Source organism: Miniopterus schreibersii (genome assembly GCF_964146895.1).
Source record: "Miniopterus schreibersii genome assembly, chromosome: 15".
Classification (NCBI taxonomy): Eukaryota; Metazoa; Chordata; class Mammalia; order Chiroptera; family Miniopteridae; genus Miniopterus; species Miniopterus schreibersii.
The window spans coordinates 4,739,053-4,763,184 of NC_138115.1; the positions used below are offsets into that span (position 1 = coordinate 4,739,053).

General features: G+C 46.8%; 1 protein-coding gene and 2 pseudogenes across 4 annotated transcripts in view; 2 read left to right on the forward strand and 1 right to left on the reverse strand.

The window, feature by feature from the left end:
* TAFA1 (TAFA chemokine like family member 1) overlaps positions 1–24,132 on the reverse strand; it is a 474,741-nt gene that overhangs the window by 14,718 nt on the left and 435,891 nt on the right. The gene's annotated exons all lie outside the window — the stretch shown is intronic.
* Positions 6,992–9,202, forward strand: LOC308567770 (rho GTPase-activating protein 20 pseudogene; annotated as a pseudogene). The gene has a single exon. The product of its transcript is annotated as a rho GTPase-activating protein 20 pseudogene (transcript).
* LOC308568073 (rho GTPase-activating protein 20 pseudogene) lies at positions 9,314–10,238 on the forward strand (annotated as a pseudogene). Its single transcript has 2 exons — positions 9,314–9,337; positions 9,379–10,238. The product of its transcript is annotated as a rho GTPase-activating protein 20 pseudogene (transcript).

A 24,132-nucleotide genomic window follows, 5' to 3' on the forward strand; every position in this document is an offset into this window, starting at 1 on the left:
TCAATATTTATTTTTATAACAGTTGAATAAATACATAGATCAACACAATTTGTAATATAAATTTTTTTCATAAAAGTAAGATTATATCACGTATATAATCTTGTACTCTAATTTAAAACCTAACCACAGAATCATAAGCATTTTTCCTTGTCTATAAATGCATTAAATGCATCATTATTTTAACACCTGCATAATATCCATAGCAGGACTGTATCTTAATTTATCTGACCAATCCCCTCCTGTTGGAAACTTAAGCTGTCTTCTCTGTGTGCCTGGGTGGTGGTCTGCTGGTAGAGAGAATGCCTGTCTGAACATCCTTGGGCATAACTCTTTGCAAGTGTATTAATTATTTGCTCAGGACCAATTCCAAGGAATGAAATTTCTTAGTTAACGGGTGAAAAGGAGTTTAGTACCTGTCATATGTCTCTCGTCATATTATCCTCCAGAAAAGTTGTGCCAACTGCTGTTTCCACCAAGGTACCCAGGTCCTGGCACAGCTTTACCAACACTGATTCCTAATGATGTCTGTGAGGCAGGGACTTCGCTTTCCTTTGAGGGTACGGAAACACATTCCTTTGGGGGTACAGAAGCAGTGGCTCAGCCAGCCAGTGAACCCAGCCAACCGCCAGCCTTCATAGTCCTTCTTGGGTATTTATAGAGTAGACCAAATACAGCAATCAGACCTCAGTTTCTTTGTGAATAATTTCTTCTCAAAGAAACCGAACTTCGAGGGCTGTCTCAGGATGGAGAGAGTGAGGAGGTGAAGCCTGGTGGCGGCTCCAAGCCCAAACCAACCAACGAACTAACCCAAACGCCCTGCTTGGTGCCTTTGAGTAAATGGTGTTTCGTGTTGGTCCTGCGTGGAGACTCCTGCCACTTCTGAATGGAAGGGGCAATTCTGTTTTCCTCCCACCCAATTCGCCCCCTGTGGTTGTTGCTTCTACCTGATGCATTTGCATCCATGGTGACAGACTGGGGAGCAGGGGCCCTGAGTGTGTGTGTAGAAGAACTCCAGATGGCTTTGCATTTCAAATCCAAGGGAAGGCCTGGTTGAAAAAATGATGTTACAAGCAACGTTTGAGCCAGATGAACATCTGCATGTCTTTGGTGCTAAGCTCTGTGTTCTTACAACTTTAGAGTATGTTTGTATACAAGTATCTTCCCGATTTGAAAAAAAGTACTTTCTAAAGTTATTATTAGATTCTATAATATAATTCTTGCTAGAATTGCTATAGATTTACTATAATCAAATGTCAGTTAAGTACCCGTCCCTTTTGTCATATGTAAAGCAATCACTTTGATAGTTATTGATATGTTAAAATATCACCTTTGGTTGATCCCACTTTGCAACTGATCCCAAATTAAATTATCCCCAGAAAACTCTTGGCACCAGGTTCCTCTGTGAAACGGGTCCTTGCCATCTTGGCAGCAAGGGGAAAGTTGTACACTGATTGCAAGGCCTTTCATTTTAATCTCCCTCCTGCTAAACAAGATTGACACAAATAAAATTTAAATAGAAAACACATTCCAGATGCCAGCAGTGAAAAAGACTTTTTCAGTCTAATGAAAAAGTATCAATTTTCTCTACTTTATTCAATGAATTGTGAGTCATTTTCTAAATGGATTAGATTAAAGGAAAGTTCAGACTCCCCGAGAGATGCTCTTGGCACTGATGGAGACTTTAGACAAGGGAGAAAGATCAGGGCATGTGAGCCTCTGAGGCTCTTCAGATCTATAAAAATTGTTAGCAAGCCGGAGAGCAGTGTGTCTAACCCTGAACTCACCCATTGTCTTAGAAGCCAGATCCTGGGGAACTGAGCAAAACTCTTGTTTCGCTTATTTCATTAGGATGTCATGGGTGGTCGACTGAATTACAACTGAGAACATGGAAATCTTAGGAGGGGTGAGGCCTGGGTGAAAGCCTGTGGCTCTCAGTGCTTTATCTGCTTCTCACAGATGTTGATAAAACAAGAGAAGGACAGGCCCTAAAGCCATAAACTCACGCAGTCTCTGGGGAGACTCAATGCCTTCAGGTTTATGATAATAATTGAACTTCAGAAAACACAACCTTCCTTTCATGTGAGGATGAAATGTGAAAATCTTGATCACAGAGCATGCTTGGATCTAATTTTATTTGTGTGTATGTGTCTGAAATGGCAAAATAATTTGATAATTTGTTAGTTTTGTAATTTGGCAAACACTGCCCAATATCTCCTGGCGTATACCTTCACCTACCAACCCCCTGAGAAGTGGAAAATGACAACCAACCGCTTTCTTTGTTTTCTCTACACAGTGGCATATGACTAGCATGGCGAATTTGTGGAATTGTCTAGATGGTTTAGAAGAGTTTAGCTTTATTTATCAGAAAATATTTATCGATCATCTACCCTATGCTTAGCACCACTTAGCAGGCAGCATGGGCTACATAAAAGCATGCCAGAGCTTTTACATAGGAGTTTCAAAGTACATGAAGAAACAAGAAATAATATAAAGTCCTTATTTTTAAATACTTCACTTATATGTGAGATGTAAAGAATAAAATGAACAAATGAAACAGAGACAGATGCAGGGAGCAGATTGATGGGTTCCAGGCTGGAGGGCATTGGGGACCGGGTGGAAAAGATGAAGGGATTAAGAAATAAAAACTGGGCCCTGGCCAGTGTGGTTCAGTTGGTTAGAACATCGTCTTGTGCCCTGAGAGGCCACAGGTTTGATTCCCGGTCAGGGCACATGCCCAGGTTTGGGGTTCGATTGATGGTGGGGGTGCTATGTTTCTCTGTCACATTGATGTTTCTCTCTCTCTCACTCTCCCTTCCTCTCTATAAAAAAATAGGTAAAAACATATCCTCAGATAAAGAAAAAAAAGTAGAAATTGGCAGTTGCAAACTAGTAACAAGGATGTAAAGTACAGCACAGGAAATAGAGTCAATACTATTGTAATAACTGTGTGTGGTCCCGGGTGGGTAGTAGGCTCACTTATTGGGGAGGTGACTTTGTTAATTATGCAGATGGCTAACCATGATGCTGTACACCTGAAACTAGTATAAAATATTAAATGTCAAGTGTGATTGAAATATAAAAGGAAAAAAAAGAATAACTGCTAACATAGATGGGAAAGGAAAACTCATGATAGTGGCCCTTTGAAAGTTATTTTGTTCATGTCAATCGTGGCATCTGCAGAGCTAGAGAACCAAAGGAGACGAACACAGCAGCGCTTCAGGTGTGTCCACTTGAATCACGCTCTACTGCCTCGAGCCACGCACCCCCTGCTTTCCTGCCTGTGTTGAAGGCTGGAAGTTTAGCTAAGCTGGAAGCTGGGTGCAAGGCACCCCCAAAGTTCAACAGCACAACGTGGAAATCTAGGGCAGTGTATGTCAGCCTGCGGGCTGAGGGTCCTGAACAGGCAAGGGGGGCTTGGTTGTCGCGGTGGTTTGAAAAACTTACTGTAATAGCAAGTGACTTCTTTATGCCGATTCATTTTTATTTTTAGTATTTACCTTCTCTTTATGCCAGGTAATGCTAATTTTCCATTTCTGATTATAGAAATGGCCACAAGTACTTCCTTTCTCTCTCTCCACCCCTTTGCGATGTGACTCTGCTTTCCCTCCCATCAAGGAGGGAACGGTATTGATCTGGGTTTGGCCATGTGCTTTGCTTGGCCAGTTAGACATTAACAGACGTGCTGGGGGCTTGCTGCTTTTCGGAAGCCTGGACTGACCGTCATGAAAGGTCACACTGAGCGGAGAGCAGCCCCATCTGAGGCTCTGCTGGACTAATTAGCCTGCCACACATCAGACGTGTAGCCGGGGCCGTCCGAGGCTCCAGCTCCACAAAGTCACTGTTGGCCTTGTCCTCAATCCTCCCACTTCCTGTCTCAAACGCTTAAGTGACAGCTGCACCGTCAGTGACTGTCTTAAAGGAAAAGTTAGGAAAATTGTTGCAATGCTGCACTTGTGTCACTGAATCCATGTCAACAGCCAATACTTTTGGACTCCTTATATCAGAAAAACCAATTATTACCAATCAAGCCAGTGCAGTTGAGAAGTCTTGCCACTTAAACCACAATCCTAAGTAATACCAAAGGTACTCGATATATATATTTGTGGACTAACTGAATGGATGACTGAATGGATGAATGAATCCAGACACTGGACTGCACCAAGGCCAGATCACTGCCATTTCTATCCACTTATATAAATATTCACAATGACCAAATAATGTTTTTTGGTTATTTTTTGCATTTGAATTAAAAAATCCAGATGGTCTATGGCCTGTGGACCATCCTGAGAGTGGCTTTCAGCTCTCCTGTGTCTCTCCACTTTGCATGTACAGTCACACATCCTTTGGCACACACCAGATGTGGAAGGCGCAGACCTGGCATAGCTGTATGTAAATCAGGCATTTCCCGGAGCCCTTCAGTGCCAGAGGTAATGTTGAATTTTCTTAATTACAATCCAGATATGCTCACAATGGAGTGCCACCAACTGTTATGGTCTAAAGAAGCTAAATTCAATTTTATTAAACTATTAAGATCCATTTGGATGCCTTGGTGCTGTTTGGGCGAGCAGAGGAGAACCTGTAGAAATTGCTCTCATGGTGAGGTGCTTTCTGAGGTTTGCTATGCACAAGGAAGAATTTGGAGAGCAATAAAAACCAGCCATTAAAGTAAAAAGGAAAATATAGCAACTAGAGGAAAGGCTTTTACTATTTATTGTCGATTTAATATTATTCTCTGTCCTACGTGTAGAAGGGAGGAATCTCCTCTTCCTGAGTACGAGCCATGGGGAAAGAGTCTGAAAATCTTTCTGAACTGATAATATTTAGGGAGAAGACAGGTCTAAAGAATATTTTTTTAATCTTACATTTGCGTTTTTAAGTTGGCTCTAGCCCATGTGCCGAATTCAAAAACCGCTTCATCTCACTTTCTGAGATGACTTTTCTCAAAAATAAATAAATAAATAAATAAATAAATAAGTCACCAGTGCAACATGCTTTAACATGAAATTCTGAGTAAAGGCAGACTACTTTGTATTATAGGATTTTGTTGGGTCATAAGAGCCCCTTTCTACAAAAAGAAATATACCAGAATCACTCCCTTTCAGTTATGAACCTGAGTATGCACCTTTTCGGGAGTCATCCCCCTCTGTGCGGAAAGGTAAATCATCCATAGTATGCACGTCCCTGACGCACGCATCTTGATAGCGGCTTGTTTCTGAAATGCGTGATGCTCCGCACAGTAGGTGGTGCAGAGCAATGAGGCTCAGTTGCCTCTAAACGATCCCCTTCCTAAGCTGTACTTTAGACCAAGAAGCTCCACTGTGTGAAACATCTACACATATGCTTCAACTAGTTGTTTGGCAGTGGGAAGAATAGATATTCAGTCTTATGTTGGTATTTGTTGCTAAGGTTGTTGTCAGGTAAAGATCCAAGAAGCAGGCTTTATGGACAGATAAAAATTAATCTGGAACGAGTGTTGTTCTCATCTGTTATTTGGCCTCCCCGGCAATAATCCTATTTTTACCCCTGACGCTAATTGGTGGGTTTACCTTTTGGGGAACAACCCTCTCTCACTTTCTCAGTTTATCTGGTGCCGAGACCTAGTTCCAACCTCTTTGCCTCTTCCTTCCCTTTTGCCTCAGCAATTGGTTCAGATGCAAATAAAAACAGCCAATGAATTAGTTCGAGGACGCCGGCTCCTTTGGGAAAAGGAAGGCCCCTTTCGCATGAGATCACTAGGCTGGTACCTCAAACTTGTGTCCGTGACTCCCACACAGAGGGGTCCTGCTTGGAACAGGATGACACATGCAAAACCACAGCCAGGAGGTGGTGACCAAGAGACCGAGTCCCGAGCTCCCTTCCAGAGCCCGAGTCCAGGAGTCACTGCAGTAACTTGACATCTGCACTTTTCAGTAGGAAGCCACTAAATTTTCTGTTTTGCTTAAATCAGTTTGAACGGTGCCTCTGTGACTAACAAGTGGAAAGAACCCAGATTAACATCATTTATACATGGCTTTGAAGAGACTGGGGGATCATTGTGAGCTTTATTTAAAAGCTTATTATTTGAAATAAATTGACAGCAATCTTTTATACATACCCACCCAGACATAAGCCTATTTCGTGAGTTTCTCGAGCAGCGAGTCACTAAGGCCTGGTTAAGAGCGAACGCTCTGCAGTCAGGGCCCTCGCCCCGCACCCACGGGCAGGTGCTGTGTGGTCGTGGGAAAGGCGCGAAGCCCTTTCCCCCAGTTTTCCGATCCCTGAGACGGTCACAGTGCCAGGCCCTAGCGCACACGGCTGTACAGTTGGCGGGGTGAGCATGTGAGGCCCAGACCCACGCCCCGCACGAAGCGAGGGCTCAGCGCCCCGCCCTTGCTGCTGCGCGGGCTCAGCCGCCTCAGCCGGTGCAGGTCCACGGACCCGGCTGCCCGCTCCCGGCGCTGCGCGCACTCCGTCCGTGGGCCCCAGGAGCTCCTGCGTGGGCTGCTAAAGGTGATTGCAACTTAACTGCGGTCCCCACGGCGTGTCCCTGTGTGTCCTGGGCAGGTCCCTGTCCCCTGCCTCCTACTGAAGACCTGGCCACTTGAAATTACCACGTGGGACACTGGTCACTTGTGGAAACTGCTGCAGCTGAGAGACCAGGAACATCTGCCCAAAGCAGGAGGCTCCAGGCGGCAGCCGGACGACCTCCCCCCTGACAGGCGTGTCCGCACCAGGGAGGCCCGCGTGGGGATGGTGACGCGCAGCCGCCGCCACGCCGCGGGACCCGCCGCTGGAGGAGCCCCGGCTGCGGCCGCCCCGCAGCAGACCCGCTCCCCGGGCGCCCTCCCCGCCCGCCACCAGGGCTCCGCGGACCGATCCTGCGGGGATTTGACGCTGGAGGCTCGGTCGCGTTAGTTCTAATTCCAGAGCTCCCCCCCCCCCCCCAGCAGCGGGTCAGCCCCAGCACCCCTCGCCCTCGCCCGCGCGCCCGCAGGCACCTTTCCTTCCTCCCATGCGCCCTGCGCCCGAGTCTGCTCTCCGAGCGGCGCAGCCCCCCCCCCGCCACCTCTGCACCCACGGGCAGGCGGGCCGCCCTGCTCCCCAGCGGGGGACAGCGCCGGGACTGGGACCCCGCCTTTCCCCAGCCCCTCCGGCCGGACCCGGGTCTCCCCAAGCCTCCCGGCTGCTGAAGGAAGGGGAGGCACCGGCAGGAAGGGGGCGGCGGGCTCCGGCTCCTGCCCGGGTAGGGCCCCAAGGGAGGCCTGGCACCCGCAGGGGCCTGCTGGCTGCGCAGCTGTGCGCTGGTGTCTCGGCCTGCGTGCGCTCCAGGAGGGCTGCGCTCCTTGACGGCCAGGTGCACCTGCAGAGAGGCCTGCAGAGGCGGGAGCGGCATCTTTTCCTGTTCAATGGTCTGTTTGTTGTGGCCAAAATCAAGTAAAACAATAAGATAAAAAATAAAATAAAATTAAGTGATATGTGGCCAGTAGGCTGTGTGGAGGGAGTGGGAGAAGGCAAGACCGATGCCATGAAGTCATTTGTCCTGGGCTGTCCCACGGTGGACTTTGTGGCCACTTTCAGTTTCCCAGACAGAAGGACAAATGGCTCTCTCTCCTCAGAGATCCAACAGCCTAGAGAAGGAGGACTACCCCAGCGCATTGGTCACCAAGGACGTGGGGAACTGTGCCCATTCTCACACTGTAACAAGAAGGAATTCAGACACAGCGAATGAAACTATCAGCCCGGCACTGCCAATGTGAGTGGTGACTGCTCTGAGGGAGGTCACCAGTTAGGGGTCAGTTCTGGCAAGGGAGAGGCACCGTATCCACTTAATGGGCATGAATGTCCCTACGGAATTAAAATGAGCCACCTTCGAGACACTGCACTCCTGACACAGGGATCAGAGGACTCCACCGACCTTCAAGAGCAACAGCGGCCCGGGGGGTGCAGTGCCAGTTGGCCCTGCAGCCCAGCAATTCGGGTCAGAAGACCTTAAAAGGAGAAGATCTAGCTTAAAGTGGGCTTTTGGGCGGGGTCCTGGCATTCACCTGGGTAGCTTGCCCATGTCACCAACCTCTCCTATGTCAGGCAGCTCCTTGGAGTGTCTCTGCCAAGTATCTGTGAAAATGACGATCTGCCCAAACCTGTCTGGGATACGCTTTTTTTCCTTAATCAGAAAGGACCCCTCACAAAAGGCATCTTCAGCCAGCCAGCCGTTGGGAAGCCTTGCAGAGCTGAAAGAGAAACTGAATTCTGGAGTCGAAGCGCACCTGGACTGGGTCTGTTTTTGTGATAGCATCTGTTTTAAAGGATTTTTAAATGAAATATTCCTGGAAGTGTTTTCTCATCAGATCTCTGTCCTCACTGGGTCTGTGTGATGGATCAAGGAAAAGATGAAGTGAAAAAAACCATAATCCAAGGGCTGTTAGACCAGCTTCCCAGCTGCCCTCCTGAGGCGCTCGTTTGGGGCACTACACAGCACTGAGCACCACTCCTCACCCAGCCGGCGGACGGCATTTGGTTTGTGGTGGTCATTGCTCTAAGCATCCTTTGGCTTCCTACTTGTTCCAGCCCAGAACTGGAAAATGAATTTTTAAAATAGGTTACTCTGCTTATTCAATTTCTGATTGGAAAGTGCTGTCACATATTTGGAGAAGAAATCGCTTCTCTTCGGAGAGGTTTCAGGGAGATGTGATACTAGGGAGAAGGCCTCTCATACCCCTTGCTTGCTGCTGACTGGCGTCTTTCTGTACCGCAGCGTGGAAGGCGAGCTGGATGCAGGTGTTGGTGCCCCAGGCAGTGACGTGGAAAAGGACCTTGGCCCGGGGAGCAGAAGCATGGACTCTGTCTTCACCCTTAGTGACGATGACCCCAACCAGCCTGAGGTGGAAGGTCTTTTAACTCAAAGTGACTTTAACTTAGATGGTTCTAAATATGCAGACATTCAAATGGAACGGCCTCCTGAATCCTAGCCGGTGACCGTCACAGCACTAGAGAGGCCACCCTGCAGGACCATGCTGGGCCCCGTCTGGCACGACCACACCCAGCTATCTGTCCACAGCTGCAGCACATGCTCCAAAAAGCCTGAGGTGACGCCGGCGCAGCCTGGAGCCCAGCATTGATTGACTGTCTAGATTCAAAGCTTTCCCCTCTCAACCAGTTTTGCCAGAAACAGCTACACAAGTCCAGCAGTTTTGCAGGATGCAATCCTCCTGCAAAAAGATGAGGGCCGTCTGACGCAGAATAAACCCCCACAGGAAGAGGGTAAGACGGATTTTAAACAGAGTTTAGTCAGAGTTTAAACAGAGTGGCATTTAGAAAAGTGCCACTAATAAAAATGCTAAGAAGAAAAGCACCTTTGGTAATGAAGGAAATCATGTGAAATTTCTTCCCCAATCCAAGCCAGTGGCCACGTCCCCACATAATTATCCCAAGGACCAACCCTTTGATGCAGATACTTCTGGACACACCCCACTATTCCCAACAGATGCCCTCAAGAGTTCAAAGAGGCACCGGTGCTGCTCAGAGCCCAGTGCTGATGACCAGCACTATAAAATCAGGGGGATTTTTTCAAAGAAACAAAGTAGAACAAGCTACAGAGCTGGCCTCTTGCATGGAGAGAGGATTATCTCAAGCAGCACAGGTCTTTGCAAATGGAGGGGCCAGAAGCTTACGAATCAGAGTTTGGTTGTGGGAATTAAGGTGGGCAAGAGTACTGCCACAAACCAGAACACTGGGAGGTTTTTACCATCAAGATTAAACACTTGCTTGTCCACCCCAGGCACTTCCCATCTGGCTTATTGGTGAGCTCCCAAGACAGTGATTTTTCTCAGACTGCTGACCATTCCACGTTAACAGCCACTGAAATGTCCTCTCCAATAGATTGCATTTTTCAGGCTCAGAAAAAGCAGGGAGAACTTTCTTCTGACTTTTACGGTTCCAGTCTCATTTCTGGAATGCCTGATACCTCTTCTGGGCAGGCCAGCAGCCACCTGGTTTATACAAAAAAATGACACCGTAGATGAGTCCCAGTGCTGTTCCTGCTGAAGCCAAAATGCTCACCAATGCATTCTGTAACGCTTCACCCCAGCACATGGTTGAGAAATGGTCTGGCCAGTTTGAAAAATTGGTCCCTCAAAAAGAAAGCAAGGGCACACAGATCAGAGGAAAAGAAAACAGCTTCTCTAAGAGGACCAGGGAGCCACCTCCCAGAGGTCAGCTCGCTGCAGGAGATGCAGAAAGACGTGCCCCAGGGCAGCTGAAGGAAGCCCCAGGGGAAGGCAGACTTGAGCTCTGTCTGAAATCACACAGTGAAGGAGAGAACAGTGGGCAGAGCTCTTCCGGTGACCTGCCTTCTTCTAGACCCTCGCCCAGCTCTTGGATGGTGGATGGTATGCCCAGCTCAGCCTCAGGGCCAAAGCAGTTACTGATGTTGGGGACAAACATTCAACCAAAGAAGTGTAACCACAAGAATCTGATTTCTACAGGAATAGAAACTGGGCTAATAATGACATCAAGACAATAATATGACTTTTTTGTGTAAAATACCTGGGATAGGGAGCATAAAGATAATCATTGCTACTATTTAGACAACAAAGTGATTCTCTTTATTGAGACCATGTGGCAAAAATTGCACCCCCTGTGTTGAGAGGCATGGGACTGGTCCTGCTGTGCGATCGTAGGGATACTAGTAGAGAGAGACGGTGTCTTGGCTGCCAGGCCCTGCTCTCAGGCACCGGATTTGGACTTCCTTACCTCCAGGAGTTTTTATATACATTTGTTCCAAGTGATTCATGGTTTACAGCTAGTTTATGCCCGTACATTTATTTCATGTCCATGGACATTTCTCCTTTCTCACCTTAAAGGTCCCACCAGTACCTCTAGATTATCGCCTTGCCAGCCAGTATGAGGCTGAGTCAGGAATGGATATGCATCTTCCTTCATTTTAACTTACAAGAAGTTTCTGAAATCCCACGGGTCTCTTTAGTCTACCATCAGACGGACCTTTCTCCCACAAACTGGCTTATTCTGAATTATTTTTCTGAGCCCCCAGGCAACTTTCATGTCAAATGTTCTTTCCCTGTTGTCCTAAATGTTGCATTTTTCAGTTATAGGGAAAAAAAGTAGTGTTTTCTGTAAGATATAAAGTTTTTTCAGTATTAGCTGTCAGTGTTACCTACCTCTAGGGTACATGGCCTGTTTGTCCTAAGCATTATAATTAGCTTTTAGAACTCTGGGTCCAAAGACCTCCGTCATGCTGCTGGCCTCAGTCACAGACTTGATGGAGATGTCACCTTGTAGGCGGCCACTCTGGTGTTAGGCTCGGGAGCGTCCGCGTGCATCGTTTGTGGTGTATGGAGGCAGCAGGGATTCCCTCACCCTCCAGCTACTGGCAGAGCTGCACGTTGTGGAGGAAGCTCTCCAGCTTAGAGTGCGTTTCTGGAAGAAATTTCTTCTCTACTAAACAACATAATAGTTCTAGCCTTTCTTTTTCTCTTGCATCGATGAGTGAAAATCACCCACCCAATTTGAAGCACAGATGTTGAAAATAGATGTTGAGGTTCCTGAATAACCATTTCTGCCCTGTTTTCACGTAGCTCCTCCTGTAATACTTAATGTGATAGTTTGTTAATATTGATGTAAAGTGTATTGTATAATCTGAGGAACATGCCATTTTATTATACTCTCTATCTTAACCTATAATATAGTAGACTGATGCTTACTTGAAATGCTTTGAATTGTATAATATATCTTGACAAATTTTACTACCACATGTTATGTAATAACTATGTGTTTTTGGACTTGCAGAAGCTGCTGCTAACTTTTAAAGCTGTTTTTTGAAGGCACTGATAATAGATATGTATGAAGTACATACTGTCTATTAAATAAAATACCATTCTCCAGAGTTAACAGTCAAATAAAATATCCTCACATTTGTGGAGCCCTTACTGTGGGCCAGGCACTGAGCTCACTGAGCTGCACTGACTGTCATTTAGCCCCACAGGGGTCCTGGGGCGTGAGCACTGTTACCCCACGTTAGAGGGGAGGGAGTTGAAGGCCGGCGTGGGAGTTCCCCTGCCCCACGGTGGTCCCGGCAGAGCTGCGGTCGGGAGGAGCGGCGCCCCAGAGCTGCTTCGAGGCCGCCCGGGGACGCGGGTGGGGGACTCGGGTGGGGGACGCAGGTGGGGTGGGCCCGTCGGGGCGGCCGCGGGCGCAGCTTAGGCCGGGCTGGGGCGCTGCCCCCGGGCTCAGGGGCCTGCGTTCCCCCTGAAGTGTGTGGGTTTGGGTGAGTGGGGCGGAGGCTGCGGGTCGGGCTGGGGCTGGAGCGCGGCCTGGCCCTTAGCGAGGCTGTGAGTCAGCTGCTGCGGCGACGGAAGGCAGCGAGGGTCTGGCAGCGGCCCTTTGGGCCGGCAGGTGCTCTCTCCTGGGGAGCCTGCTGCTTCTCCGTCCGGGGATCTCCCCTCCTGGCTGTGCCTCTGTGTTGGGAAAGTCAGTTTCGTAGCCGGTGCGGGAATGAGCGAGCTCCGTGGGCAGAAGCAGCAGCCTGCCCTCCCCAGGCCTTCGTTCCACCGCCGCGTGGGGCCCGAGGATGCTGCTCAGCACGTCCCGCGTGGGCCCGAGGATGCTGCTCAGCACGTCCCGCTTGGGCCCGGGGATGCTGCTCAGCACGTCCCGTGTCAGCCCCGAGGATGCTGCTCAGCACGTCCCCTGTGAGGCCCGAGGATGCTGCTCAGCACGTCCCCTGTGAGGCCCGAGGATGCTGCTCAGCACGTCCCCTGTGAGGCCCGAGGATGCTGCTCAGCACGTCCCCTGTGAGGCCCGAGGATGCTGCTCAGCACGTCCCGCATGAGCCCCGAGGATGCTGCTCAGCACATCCCCTGTGAGGCCCGAGGATGCTGCTCAGCAGGTCCCGCATGGGCCCCGAGGATGCTGCTCAGCACATCCCCTGTGAGGCCCGAGGATGCTGCTCAGCAGGTCCCGCATGGGCCCCGAGGATGCTGCTCAGCAGGTCCCGCGTGGGCCCCGAGGATGCTGCTCAGCACGTCCCGCGTGGGCCCCGAGGATGCTGCTCAGCACATCCCCTGTGAGGCCCGAGGATGCTGCTCAGCAGGTCCCGCATGGGCCCCGAGGATGCTGCTCAGCAGGTCCCGCGTGGGCCCCGAGGATGCTGCTCAGCACGTCCCGCGTGGGCCCCGAGGATGCTGCTCAGCACATCCCCTGTGAGGCCCGAGGATGCTGCTCAGCAGGTCCCGCATGGGCCCCGAGGATGCTGCTCAGCAGGTCCCGCGTGGGCCCCGAGGATGCTGCTCAGCACGTCCCGCGTGGGCCCCGAGGATGCTGCTCAGCACGTCCCGCGCCTCCGGTCGGCCCCCTGCCCACGGGGCTCCGGGGCTGTCCCCCGCGGGCTGCAGCGCCCCGCGGCGCCCCGCGGCCTCCACGCTCGGGCCCTAAAGGGCCGTGGGCCAAGTGAAGAGGTCCCCAGAGTATTACACCACCGGCTGCCACTTTCCGGAGCTGCGGCCGTTACTTACATGCAGTGGCATAAGGAGGAAACTCAGCGTCCTTGCTATAAGTGGCAAACTGACATAATTTGCTTTAAGGTCAACATAAAAAAAAATACAACAAAAAGCAAGGTCTCGCAGTCCCGTTAGATGCTATCATCTTCCAAAGGCAAGGCCCTCAGCTTGTTTGAAGAATTGGTGATGAGGGAATTTTGGAGAGGTGCTAGAGACATAGTAGTGCCAAAGGGAGAGTCCCCTAAAGGTATCAGACGACTGGAGGAGGTAAAGGAGATTGATTTACTCCGCTCTTGGGCGTGTGCTAGTGGTGCCCCATCTGTAACCACCCCAGGTGACCTTCCTGATGGACGGGGGTGTGACTCCCAGGCACCGAGCGCAGCCGAGAGTCTCCCCGCTCTCCCTTTCCCTTCCTCTCCGCCTCTCTTGTCCCTTCTAGTAATGGGAGGGAGAAAGAACGAGCGAGGTCCTTAGAGGCCACACAATGTCCCGATTGCCTTCAATCTAAGACACTTTTACTTAGGTCCAATAACCAGACACATTAATTGAAGAGACAAAGAATTAGACACATTCATTGAATACATCAATAAACTGTAAAGAATGAACAGGCTACAACGTAAGTAGCTTAAGTTTCTCGAGTGGCACTCAAATTATAAAATGTATAAACCAAGGCCATTCCTGGAAGGACAGCTCAGGTCCAGCCATGTTTCCGTGATGAAAACCTCAGGCTGAGGAATCATCTTCTTGGTACTCTGACACATTTAATCACTGAATTTGGAAGACAGCTTCCAGTACCCGAATGCTCAGGAAAAAATATTAAGCAGTCAAGTTTTATCAGCGATGACCAATAAAAGAGGAAAGCTAACTTCAGCCCTAGATTTCATTATTAAGATGGGTTGGGTGACCTCCAATATTCTTTAAAAGACTGATGGCCTTGAATGCTCAGGATTCCGAGGGAAATGAATTTTGAAGATGAAACAGGAAATAGTGTGTCCCCGTAAAGATGCACGGAGGCGCTCTCTCACGTGAACAGAGACCAAAGTCTACCTGCTTTTATTGATCAAAGTGACTAATGTGAGCTGCATTTTGAAAACTAATGGCCAGTGTAGCCTGTAAACAGTGCTTGCTTTCAGCATGTTTGAAACCCCCTGGGCTGCTCTGTTCTGAGCCACTCTCAAAGGGGTGCTACTTTCAGGAGTGCTCATGTCTACAGTTTAAGAGGTTTCACAGGGAAAAAAGAGAAGGGAATGACATTTGCTGAGCAAAACCTAAGTCTTCATCCAGTGCTTTCAGCCACCCTGAGAAGGTTATTATTGCCCACATTTTATAGATAAGAAAGGTAATGTTCAAATTTTATGTAATTAGCTCGAGTTACTGATTGGCAGAGTTAGGATACAAATTCAGGCTTTTATAAGGCCCAAATTTTGATGTATTTTTTATTTTATAATGTATGTTTGAATCAAAGGTTTGGTGATACCAGCATCAATTGTAACATAGCTACTATTTCTACATACCTAGCATCTGCCTGCTTCCTTGTCTTCTGGCGATAACACCCTACTTTTCCTTTGGGGAACTCGGACTCTCACAATGTTAGATGCTTCTGATGGAGCTGACCTGACCCCTTGAAACAGAAATGGCACATGGCCGGCCTTGTCCAGTCAGGCCACTCCATCTCCATGTAGATTAAAGTTTGCTGCAAAAAGTTAGCTACTCCTCCCCTTGAGAAATGAAGTCTCGCTTCCCTCCTGCTGAACCTGGGATGGCCTTGGTCATTTGCTTGACCACAGAATGCAGCAGCAGTGACATTCTAGAATTTCTTAGGGTAGGTCATAAAAAGCATTGCAGCTTCCTCCCAAGCTCCTTGGACACCTCTCTGGGAAGTCTGAGCCATCTCCTAAGAAGAGCACTGCATGGTCTTCACTCGATACACAGGGAGGACGGTTATGGGAGTGTATCTGTACTTCTGGTGGTGGGTAGAGAAAAGGCAGAGACTTCCTGATCCTGGTATCTAGTTTTGTAAAGGACATTTTCTTAAGCTGGCTTCTCATCATTCTTGGCGTTGATAGAGTAGTTTTTACTTTGGAAAGTTAATGAATGAGTAAGTTTCTGGAAGTGCTCAGGTCTATATTGTGGGAAATTAATCTAAGTGCAATAAATGATGAAAGAAGCAGGATGAAGTTTGTAAGTAAGTGGACGGGCCTGCTCATTGGGCTCTGCTCTGCCTCTGTGCAGTGAACTGGCTGAAAATCACCTGTAAAGTGAAGTGTGGGGTCCTGAGGCCCAGGTTTATGTGGCCTTGACTGAGTTATGTAACCTCTGTAACCTTGGTGTCCTCTCCTCACATGGGGATAACCATAGTGCCCCTGCCTCAGGGTATTGTGATGATTATACATTAAACAGTCAGTACAGAAGGAACTGGGACGAGGGCCTGTCATGGATAAGTGCTATGCGTGCTATTGATGATGATGATGGCCACCATTATCACTTATATTACTTAGAACTATTCCTGGTGCATAACAAGCGCTCAGTTGAATACTGGCTATCATTCATATTATCTACTATAATTCTAAAATGACATGTTTGATTTGAATTTGAATAAGTAAACTATATTGATAATAATAAAGACAGACAAGTGATTTCAATTAATCATCTGTGGTAACTACCTATCAGGAAAAGACTGAAAGACTGTAAGTCTGGTAGATATTATCTGCATTTAACAAATAGCATTATTTTTAAATTTAGAGGTGTATTATTTAACCAAACATTCTCAATATTTAGAGGAACCGATTCATTAGAATCATGTTACAGCATAAAAACTCATGCTATTTACCAAGCACACACTCTATTGATTCTGTTTGATTAGTTTAGGTTTTATTGTTTAGATATAAGGAAAATGGTTACCTTTTCTAGTGTATTTCTAACTGAGCTTTAGAAGAAATAAGTTATTTCAACTTGTCTGCTGGTAGAAATATATGATTAGAAACCTACTAAATCTTTGAAGATAATTACATTAATAACATTTATGGCAACTGCACTGCTAATAGTAATATTTTCACATTTGTTTTCATACTTTTTACTTTATGTTTAAATTCATCATCTCAAGAGGCTGAGCCTTATTTCCATATTTATTGCTATCCAGATATTTATACTACATGTTTATTTTAAAAATAGCAATGAATATAATCCTGAATATAAAAAGCAAATGAAATAAGATTGCAAAAGACCTAACGAGTTTTCCCCTTTCAGGGGCAAAGAACTACCTAGCGAAGTGGAGAGATGCATTTCAGTTCGAGTCTCCTTGACATACACTGTGAAGCCCCAATCCCACAGCCCCTGCCTTTCTCTCGCTCTTCCGAATAGGTAAGAACAGGCTGAAATCAAAAGGTAGCAAGTCTCCAGAACTGTAATGAGCTGGTTGACATCAAGGAGCAAATTTTTAACTTCTGCTTACCTGATAGCCAGAGAGGAATAACTTGCCTGTTTCTTCCCTTTACTCCTTGGTACAGCCCAATAAACCTGTCGCCTCTCTGCATTTTAATTTTTGTTTTATTTATTTTCCGCTTTACTATGCAAAGTGATACAGTAGAAAGAACATTGAACTGGGGGTCAGAATTCTCCAGTGCAAGCCTGCACTCTGTTGCTAATTAGCTGCATCGCCTGGTTTGACTTTACTCAACTTTTTTGAGTCTCAGTTTCTTTATACTCAGAAGTGTGTGAACTCTAAATTTTAGATGCGATATAAATTTTGGTGATATTCTATGGAGAGTAAGGAGCATAGACGCCTGAGGTTTACGCCCTGAGGCATGCAACTGGGAAATGTTATGATGCGCCCAGTCAACCATGGGTGGGTCTCTGTGTTAGCAAGGATGCAGGTGGCTGTTCAGGCGACAGGAGGGTAAATTTTGCTTCTGAAAGCTCGAGGAGATATGACAGCCTGACTTCTCACTTTAGAAAACTCCACTTTCTGAGTGGAAGGGAAAATATCACAGAGGGCTATGGATAGGGGTGTGTCGGCGTGAATGTGTGTGCAGGTGTGTGTCTGTCTGTGGGCACGCACGCACTCGGTCGCTTCATCACCTGCAAGCCTACTGGTACCAGGTGGAGCCCGAAGTGCTGGGGACCCAGGGATGGCCAAGGGCACTGTCTGCTCGCTTCCCTTGAGTTGCTGAGAGTCTAGTGGGTGTGACAATGTAGTTAGTGAGCAATTGTGGCTTAGTGTAGTAAGTCCTGTTGCAGAGCGAGCGATGGACACTAAAGCAGCGCAGGTGAGAGGGACCATACTCAGCCTTGGAGGGTGATTTTGGAAGATTTTTATTAGACAGTAACACAAAGCAGGATAGGAAAGAGCAGTGGTGGCAGAGGAACCAGCCTCTGCACAGGGCTGACCAGGAGAGGGAAGGTGGAGCAACCATGGGGGACAGATCAGTAAGGGTCATACAGGCACGGTAATAGCACTGGACTTCATTCTGAGCTGATGGGGACTCAAAGTGACTCCCAGTGTGGGCTCTTTCCCACCGTGAGTCCAGAAAGGCATCGACTAGTTGTAACAACTCTGGAGCCAGGTGCTTCAGCAAAATGTGCCCAGTTCCTTTCAGCCCCATTTTATTTCCTCTCTCAAGATCTTACTTCTCTCTGGTGGTGGCCACAGTCTGGGGACCTTACTCTGCTTTTCCTTGTGTATTTTCTATCATTCTCCAAAAATGCTTGAATGGATAAATTACCTTCCTGAGATCATGACTGGTAATGATTAGATGCATTACCTTTTTAAGAAACTTTGGGTTTTAAAAACACCCATGATTATAATAGTGATTTTAAAAAATGTCTCCCATTTTCATGGTCTTTACTAGTCTTTGCTCATAAGCTTATTTCATTTTTACATAATTGAAATTGAAGTTCAGGTAATACTTGGAATCTTATTTGTTCACATAAAACTAGGAATGCCTTCCTTTGTCCTAACAGTGGCTTACCCTAGTGAAAGAGTGCATGTGAAATTTCAAGGGAGGTGCGCCTGGATAGGACGCTGGAGGAAATCTGGCCAGTGTCCTTCAATTACATCACAACTCCTGTCCCTCTACCTTTGTGAGGTGGAATGGACATGAAATGAGCACTACATATAATGATGACATCTCAATGATTAACCTGTGTCCATTTTTTCCTGAGGGACCAGACTTTCCCAGGCTCCTTTGGTCACTTGTTTGTGACAATTAAACATAAGAGAACATATTAAGCACCTAGCACTGCACCTGAGATGAACCAACTACTCAATAAGTATTAGCTCTTTTATACACAGAGACTCGCAGGGACACATCACCACCTACAGGCCTACGTGACAGTGACGCGGGCGCTTGACTCTTGGGTCAGACAGCCCAGAGTTGATTTCCGTCTCACTGCCGATCCTCAGACAGGCCTCTGCCCTGACCCTCTGAGCGCTTCTGCTCCCCTCCCCTGCCTCGGCTGGGCCTGCTCTCTCCTCCTGGTGTTTGCTCAGCTCTCACTTGCTCCGTGAGCTCGATCTGTGCCACTGTATTTAATACTAGTACTTCCCTCCGTTTCTCCAGCACTCTGGATCCAGCATAACCTATTCTGTTTTTCATAAACTTATAATTTTCAAATTTGATATATATTATTATCAGTACTAGGTGTTTTTTTAGTCTGATTCCCCCCATTGGAATGCAAGCATTTCAAGGACAAAGGTCTTTTCTGTATGGATGTATCTCAGGTGTTTAGGTCTGCTCCTGGCACAGAGGAACAAACATATTCTTGAATACCATGAAAATTAAATGAGATAATGAAGATCTTCACACCCAGCGCAAGCTCAAGAAATAAAGAAAAACACAAGATGTCTCTCCACAATTGAGAATTTTCCATGTTATTATGGATAGAATTTTATGTACCTCCTAAATTCACAGGTTGAAACCCTAACCCCCCACTGTGGTTATATTTTTGGGTATGTAAGTAATTAAAGCTAAACGAAGTCACGAGGCTGGGGCCCTGATCTGATAGAATTAGTGTCCTTACAAGAGATACCCAAGAGCTCACTGTATCTCTCATGAAGGGGGCCATGCAGGAGCCAAGAAGAGAGCCCTTCCTAGAAATCAGAGCCTTGATGTGGACTTCCAACCTCTATAACTGTGAGAAAATAAATTTCTTCTGGTTGGGCTGCCCAGTCTGGATGTTTTGTTACGGCAGCATGAGCTGATAAATACATTCACGTTGAACATTTTTGTATATTTTTGCAAAGAGGAGCCTACTTTTGAATAAATATTGGAATAATATGACATCACATTCCTTGTGGGGTCAAAGCACTTTCTCATGACTTAGTTTATGTACGGTCACCGTCTCCCCATGCACTATAGGGGTCACACACTCCTTCACCTTTACTGCCATTTTGCATAAGGAGAAATGGGCTCAGGGTGGGTAAGAGGTTCATATAAGGGCACACAGCGAGAAGTTCTAAGAACCCGGTGTCTGGTCCACCAGTGACTTCATCACACCACAGTGCTTCACGAGGCCCAATCTACTCCCACTGAAAATATAGCAATTTTAGAGTTTAGAGATCTTGCGAGCTCCAAAATAATTTAGTATAACAGTATCTGTTTCTCATTATAGATACTGTGTTTCTCACTACAGCTCAGCTGAATGGTAGATTTAAAGTGTATGATAAGCGGGAAAAGAGGTGAAAAATTCTGGCTACTAGTTTTTGTTTGTTTATCCTTACCTGAGGATATGTTTATTAATTTGAGAGGTGGGGGGAGAGAGAGATCAATGTGAGCACCCCGACCAGGGACTGAACCTGCAACCTGGGTACGTGCCCTGACTGAGAATCAAACCTGCCACCTTTTGGTGCACGGGACAGCACTCCACAGCTGAGCCACCTGGCCAGGGCATCTAGCTACTAGTTTTCATCAAATTTGTTTGCTCTGATGTGACTACCTGGTAATCATAGATTATAATTTAGAAAGAATGCTACTGATTTCATTTTTCCATATAAATATTATTTCAACAAGCTTTTTTCTTTATGTCAGTAACACGAGTAGCAAGGATCTCGCCCCCCACCCCATCTCGTCATTGGCCTCCATCAGCCTATGTTCGCTTCTGAGCAGATTTTCTCATTTTTAGTGCAATTTTGGAACCCAGAGTTGGATCTATGGTAAGGTAAGTTAGATAACTTGTGGTTCGGTAAGTCCAGACAAAAGATCGTCAACAGGTCTTAATTCAGTTTCTAATCCAGCCGCTGCCTGGGGCGTGGTGTTTAAGGTCTCAGAGCTGGGCCTGCCCGAGGAGGAAGGTGCGGTGACGGATGCCCAGAGTCTTCCGTGGGGAGGAGGGCAGGGTGACAGTCTGAGAGAGACACATTTGCTATGCACGGCCCAGAACTTCAGAAACACTGTTTCAGCCCCGAAAAACAATGTAGAGTATTTATTACCATAGGAACACATGTTTCTAATTTATTTTCAGTATGGCTGTTTTTGGAAATGATTCAAATGAAACGAATATTTCAGTCATTTTAAAAGTAAGGACATTTTTGGGAATGTTTCATCTGGCAAATTCACTGAAATGGTCACTGTTAGGTACTAAGAACACCCTGAAAAATTCCATAAAAAATATTTAAAAAAATATATAACATTTTCTCATTGCAGGAACAGTTATTTCACCCTGAATTACTGGGCACCAGTAAAGCAATCAGGAGCCAATCAGACCACAACCAACCACAGTGGCGCTCCGTATTGCTTTGATTCTGTCCAAAGAGGGTTTAAACTAGCTCTCAGATATGGAAACTTCCCTGGAGTATAAACTGCTATGTGTAGGGACACTCCCTGTGGTAACCACCAATGACTCGCCTCCTTGCACAGTCCCCTCCGCTTGAGTGTGAGCAGGACTTGTGACTTGGCTTTAAGAAATAAGGTATGGAAAAAAGAATGGAAATGCCACTCCTGTGATTGTTTCTTTAAATGAGACTCCACTCTGCTCCACTAACTGGGAGATCCCCCTGCTGGTCTTGAGAAAGCCAGCGGCCGGCGTGAACAGCGTGCAGGGAGACAGGGCAGGGGATTGCAGGCAGCTCCTAGGGCCTGAGAGGGGCTTCCCTCTGGCATCCTGACGGGGGCTGCCCGGCGCACAAACTGTTGCAGAGCAACGGCTCCTTAGCCTCCGCGGCACTGTGAGGCCGTCCCTGGGTCAGGTGCATCCTGGAGCATCTTAACCAGGATTTTAACCCGGATCCAAGCATGACAGACTCTTGTCCCTACAGCCCCTGCCACTGGGCTTTCAGCTGACTTGATTAAGTCCGCCTGGTCCACGCAAAAGCGGTCACAGTGTACGATTCAGTGGATTTTAGTGCGTTCACAGAATGTCACCGCTAACATTTTCATGATCCCCAAAGGAAACCTTGTACCAATGAAGCAGCACCCTCTTACTGTCGCCCCTGACACCCAGTAGCTTCTGATTGTCTCGAAGGATTTGCCTGTTCTGGAGTTTCGTGCGAACAGAAGGGTGCAGTCTGTGCCCTTGCGCATTTAGCTCTTTCACACGGCGTAATATTGTCAAAGCTTATCCATGTCATGGTACATGCCAGAGCTTCATTTCTTTTCATGGCTGAATAATGTTCTATTGCGTGGGCACATGGGTATTAGGGTTCTCCTTTCAGCATGATGCGATTATAAACATTTGTGTAAGAGTTTGGTTTGAATACATGTTTTTATAAACATTTGTGTAAGAGTTTTGGTTGAATATATCTCTTCGATTCTTTTGGGTCTTGGAGTAATTTTAAGGCTTGGATTTGAATTTTTGGACCTGGTGAAGACCAGTTTTGACAACACTGTAGATTTTTGTGACGGTTCTGAGAGCATCAAGAGGGAGCTGGTCGACTCGGATGATGAAGGTGACTGTCGCAGATGGATGTGCATGTGGAGGAGCCAGGGAGGGAGAAGTGTGAGGGACAAGGAGCCCGTCCTCTCTGAAGGGGATGTGATGCCCTCTGGCTGCCTATTGCTGGGCTTTGAGGTTCTCTCTACCTGCCTTGACCACTGGTCTGCTGTACTCATCTGTGCTTCCAGGACTATGTCTATGTCTATCTACTTACTCAGTACTTAGTAATGTGTCTAAATATTAAACATTTAATGTTTAGGAATCCATCAACCATCTGAAATATTAGACCTAATGATCACTAATCAGGATATTTGGGCACTGCAGTCTGGATCCCATTAAGAACTATCTGTGTTGAGTAACAGTTTTTGTTTCTGTGTCTTCTTGAGCACAAGAAGACCCACATTTATTTTTCCTAGCAGGCAGTAAAAGGAATAATTATAATCATTATCTGTAAAGTGGAGTTGATACCAGGGTTGCTGTGAGGACTGAGTAACTTAATATGTTTAAATTGCTTAGAACATTGTCTTCAGTGTCACTTATCATTATCGTCATTATTACTCATTTAATGCACAGCAGTGAAAGTGGGAGTTTAAAAAAGAAATCCAACCACTTCATTCCCGTCAAAGCCTTTCTGCTGTGCTGACTCCGTAAAGAGCTGGCACGTGCAAAGGCCCTGCCTGGCCAGTTTGCCTCCTAATTTCCTAACGATTTGTGGAGCATTTTCCTTCTTGCTGATGCCTCCGACCACGTGGTTTCTTTCCTGGAACTGACCAAGGTGTCCCTGCTGCAGGCGGGGCCAGTTTTCCCTTCTGCGGGGACCGTGTAGTCCACACTTCCCTCGGCTGGTGCTCCTCTGCGGGGGAACTTGGCTTCAGCATCACTTTCTTGTGATGCTTTTCTTGCTAAAGGACACCCTCCGTTATTAATTTCCATTCTACTCCTTTTTGCTACAGCCAAATGGTAGCCTAACTAGAATCCGCAGTTACTTTATTTGACTACAGTTTGCTCGTCCATCCAAGTCCCTGGAAAGGACTGATATTTAGCCCACTGTTTTGCTATCATGGTATATATTTGTTAAATATTTTCTAAACAAATATAACCTTCAAATAGTTTCCATTTCCATTTCTGGAAAGTTGGGTTATATAAGTATTTATTAGTATGATTACACACCATCACGTTTTAGACACTATTATGTTGGTGTCATTACTCTTATTATAATAACATTCTGGAATTATTTATGTGTTCCTTTGCATGTTTTCTTCTCTTTTCTTCTTCAAAGGATTTGAACTGGAGTCCTCTCAAGTCTTGGTTGTGGCTGAATTCACCTGAGGCATGTTTTCACTTGGCAGTGTTCATTTTATGCAATAATTCAATTTTAAGTAGAGACAAGAAAAGAGGAAATTAAGAGTAGGAAGATCTAAATTCTGTACTAAACACTTGAAGGTTCTTAGCTTCCTAAAACAATTCCCTTTTGTTTTGTAGCTGAATCTCCGTTTCCTTTGGAGAATCGTACGATTCCTTCCCCAAACCATGAGCTCAGGACTGGACTTGTGACTGGGCCGATAGTGAGTCACGGTGTTCGGGTTAGAGAGGCTGCTGAGAGCAGGAGTTGGTGAACTTTTTTTCCTATAACGGGCCAGATAGGAAATATTTCTGCCTTACAGGCTACATGTCTCTGTCCAACTACTCAACTTTGTCCTTATATCCCAAAAGCAGCCCAGACAATAGGCAAGCACAGGGCGCGGCTGAGTTACTGACCGAGGGCCCTGGA